Source organism: Carassius auratus, chromosome 22 (genome assembly GCF_003368295.1).
Source record: "Carassius auratus strain Wakin chromosome 22, ASM336829v1, whole genome shotgun sequence".
Classification (NCBI taxonomy): Eukaryota; Metazoa; Chordata; class Actinopteri; order Cypriniformes; family Cyprinidae; genus Carassius; species Carassius auratus.
Genome location: NC_039264.1, coordinates 28,884,565 through 28,889,172, shown reverse-complemented (window position 1 = coordinate 28,889,172; position 4,608 = coordinate 28,884,565). Strand labels below are relative to the sequence as shown.

General features: G+C 35.2%; 1 pseudogene; it reads right to left on the bottom strand.

Annotated features, from left to right (window-relative positions):
* LOC113040565 (gastrula zinc finger protein XlCGF7.1-like) overlaps window positions 1-2,289 on the bottom strand; it is a 3,692-nt pseudogene extending 1,403 nt beyond the window's left edge.
* Between the last annotated feature and the right edge of the window lie 2,319 nt (window positions 2,290-4,608).

The window sequence follows — 4,608 nt, the reverse complement described above, 5'->3', positions numbered from 1 at the left end:
AAAGAGGATTTTGATCAGCTGATAATATTGATGAATCTCAGACAATAAACACTCATTAAACAAGACATTCAGGATCAGCAGGAGATCAGCTCACTTTATTCTGACTGTTTGCTGATAGAAACTGATTATTCGCACAAGAATATTTGTTGAAAGACTAAAAACTGCTCTACTAAAACATAATACGATTATAGTATATCCAGAAACTGACCAAATTATAAAACCTTTAATAATAAAGAGCATTCAGTACCAGTCGTTATCACTCCAAACATCAAAACAATCATAAACGAACATATAAAAACACAAATACACTCAGATCTGATTATTTTCCCTCACATGCTCATCGCCTGCTGTGAGAAATGTTTTAGTCAGCAGACAAATCAGAAATTACCTCTTTGAATGTTGCTTAAATTAACGGTTAAGTATCTTTTACAATAATTTAAAGTACCGCGAACTGTTCGCCTCAGGAGACTCGACGCTGGCTGTTGTTGGGAGCGCGCGAGTGATGACGTCATCGCCGCGACGCGAGGCGAAATCTTTATTCATTAATTTTACTTCAGTTGGCATCCGTAGTGTTGCATTACCGCCATCTGCTTTGGGCTATCACTTTTACTTACTCTATCTTAATTAAATTCGTCCTTCCAGTCCAGTCCTCCTTATATTAAACACACATATCTCCATCCTTGGTCATAATTTCCATATGTTACTATATTTCTTTTACATGATACTCTACTGTAGCTGATCACTTGAATTCTTCTATATATTTCTTACATGATATAAAGATGTCTTACTTGTCTCCTCCTCCTGAAATTCATCACATAAGTCCTGTTGGGTGTTTTCCTCTAACATGAAGAGTTTTGTTTAGCTCACCATGTCCAATCCTCTGTTTGTTTATAATGACTTGTTCCTTCCTTTTATTTCCTTCTTATTTTCCATATATTTTGTATCATGTACAGATGACTCCCTTTGATTTCATTACGCCACTGCCGTTTTTGCATCTTTTTCCACACTTCTTTCGGAGAACCCGGATAAATATACACTTCTTTATCACACATTATATGCAGGATGAAATGAAAATTACATCCAAAACTTTCTGAAGACAGTTGGTTTCCTTCAGAAATACAGTGATATAAAAACACTGGTGTCTGGTTTTGATTTTGAAACTGTAGTGCTTATGTTTATTCAGAGAAGTCAAAGCCTTTTGGAGGTCAGTTTTGATGATGTGATGGGCAACCACAAATAAATCAAACATGTACAGGAAACACTGTTTTTACATATTCTTCTGTTACATATTATTCTGTCAAAAAAGCACAAAGTCACTTTTACTGACTTTTAAATTAAATGTTTCCTTCTGGTGGAATGACCTCCCCAACTCAATCCGAGCAGCTGAGTCCTTAGCCATCTTCAAGAATCGGCTTAAAACACATCTCTTCCATCTTTATTTGACCCTCTAACTTTATCACTCACTATTCTAATTATATTCTTAAAAAATCTAACTTTCTAATCTTTTTGTATTCTATTTTCTTTTCATTTATTATGCAATTGTGTGTGTGTGTGTGTATTGTAACACCTCATTTCTTCAAAGCTGTTACTCTGAGGGGTCAACAGATTTTTTACATGTGCTGATTAAAATACTCTTCACAACACAAATGATCAAAAGGTACAAAAACCAACAAATAAACCAAAGTCAATTTAAACACCCTTAGTCTTTTAACTCAGTCAGTGGTTTGAAATAAACTTATTCCATGTAGAGTTGAAGTAAGATAATTGATGAGTGATAGTCCACAAAGTTATTTGAGTGCGATGCAATGTTTTCCTATATCCCATAGTGTCGTTGGTATTCAGCGTTTTGCTGTCCTGTGTGCCGCATTGGATGAACCCAGTGGTGAATTAAGATGCATCCAGTCAATTACACCCGAAAAAAGCAATCATTAGTAGGACAGACAAGTGTAGACAGACTAAATAAAGTACTTTCTAAAAAGAAAGCAGATGGCTGACATCAGTAACTTCATTGTACAGATGTTGTCAGATAACTAAACCAAACCATACTCACAGCTAAGCAGAAACTCAGAGCTCTCAACCAAGGACTTTCATAGAGCAAGCCGGTAGCATGAGTTCAACCTAACAATCCGATAGTGAGCTAGCATCATAAGATAAAAAAAACAACAACTATTGACAGACCAAGATTATAATAAAAGTGACTGTCCGATTCTAGGATAAACACTTATTCAGTAGCAGTAAATTAGGTGTACTAAACAATCATAAAACAAAGAAATATTATCTTACCGTCATCGTGAGGTAAAATAATGAGGAAGGATCACTCTGTCAGCCAATCACACAGCGACGTCGCTCCCGCAGTCTGTAAATTCCTTCAGAAAACAGCGTGTGGCGCACTTGAGCGTATTTTCAGACGCACATCTAATTTGAAGGAGCTTTTTATGAGAGCGGCAGCGCAATACTTTGATTAAAAAATAGATAGGGCTATGTCAAATATTCTTTCTATTTTAGTTTTAATGAAAAACCAGTGGACCCCCCCAAAGTCATTTTTTTGGGCCTTATAGGGTGTCCCTTGATGCTTAAGGGGGGTCCCGGACCCCCCCAGCCCCCCCTCAATTCGAACACTGGACTTATATCTATCTGCACAGAATCACCTGAACGCAGAAGTGAACGTGTCTGTGTGTCTCTGAATGAACTCCTTTTGTGGAAGCATTCTTCAACACAACAACGAGCAGAAACACGACAACTAAACTCTAAACATTCACAGCGTTTTATTATAATAGTGTCCTCATTATAATGTTATGCACTGTAAAACCGAACAGTGAAATTAATCAAATGAAATTAGTTAATTGCACTCAAATAATAATGAAAGTTCACTGGACTTAATTTAAATAAGTTCTATAAACTCAAAATTGTTGTAGTAAGGTGAACTTAAAATTATTGCGTTTTCAAGTTCCCAGCATGCTTTGCATCAGAAAACAAGGAAAACAAATGTAGAAATTAGGGTTATTTTGTGTGTTTTTACACAAGATTAACATAGAAGGACTTAAGTTAGTACTTAAATGTTGTGTTACGTCAGAACTTACAAAGGTTTCTATTATGTTGTTTTTGTAGTGTTACCGTTGTGGTGAAGAGTAGAGCCTGTGGTTAGGTTTAGGACGGACAACAATAGACTATATTTGAGGGTATTTCCCACATTATATGAGTTGAAAAATAGATAAAATTTTGAGTGAAGTACTATCTAATTATAAGTTGATAAATATCAATATTTATAAGATAACTGAGATAATTTAAGGCAACTGGAAATGTAATTTTTAATGTAATGTAATTTTTAAACTTAAGAGTTCTGTGAACTTATTAGGGTTTACAGTGTATGGTAACAGACACTTACAAATATATATTTTACTGAACTAAAAAATATTAAGTTAATTTGAAGTGATCTTGTCGGGTTTTACAGTGTGTGTATGACAGTCCCAGTCATAGCTGTTTGTGCTGCTCGCTATCTGAAAAAATAAATCATACTAATATGCTGATTTGCTGCTCAAGCATTAAAGTTCATTAAGTTCATTTGCTGACCATTTGACGGTTTCATTTAGATTCATTAATAAAACTAAATGGCCATTGCTTGGATTTAATTTCTATCCAGATGAAATCCTGAATGACACACTACACACTGTGCATACTGTACTCTAGATACTCAACTGTCTGGTGTATGAATATTATAAGATTATTTTATCAACATCTGAGTCTGAGCTCTCCGTTGTGAGGAAAGCTGACAGTTGACTCATTAAGTGTTTGTCTGTTTAAGTCGAGCATTATCCAGAGAAGATCTTGACTTCACTGATGATTAGCTGTTGTTCTTACACCCTCACCAGAGAAAACATCTGGACTCAGACAACTAGACTCCAAGATCAACAAGCAGAAAACAGAGATGATAACACTGAACACCTCAAACCCCTCAGCAATTAAAGTACAGGAGCAGACCTCTGTAGAAATGAGGAGTTTGTAGAGCTGGGCTTCATCATTAGACATGATGGAGGACAGACAATGACATCAAGAGACGCATTAGCAAGAGCAGAAACAGCTTTATAACACTGAACAATATGTGGAGGTCCAACACTAGAATGACTCTGTATCAGAGCTGTGTCCTTTCCACCTTACTTTACAGATCTGAATGTTAGAGAACGACAGAAGCACTTTACCTAACTATCAACTTTCCACATGATGAACCTCCAGAATCCTGTAGATCTTCTGCTCCAAAACATCTCTGACCAACAACTACTCATGCGGCGCAATTAAGTACAGCACCTTTAGAAATATATTAACTGAGAAACATAAAAATAAACTAACTAAATAAATAATATAATAATAAATAAATAAAAACGCTGACTTCTTTTACCTGCTGTACATATAATGGGAACATTTCTGTTATTATGCATTAGCTATTTATGCTTTATGTTTCATGTCTACAAGTTAGCCTGTATTTAAAACAGTTTAATAATACTTAAAACAGACAAGTAAACTTTTCACTTGTTTTTAACTGTATGTGACATTTTATTTACATGAAAATATAAAAGTGTTAAAAAGAGTAAATGTGTTTGAGTATTTAGAGGA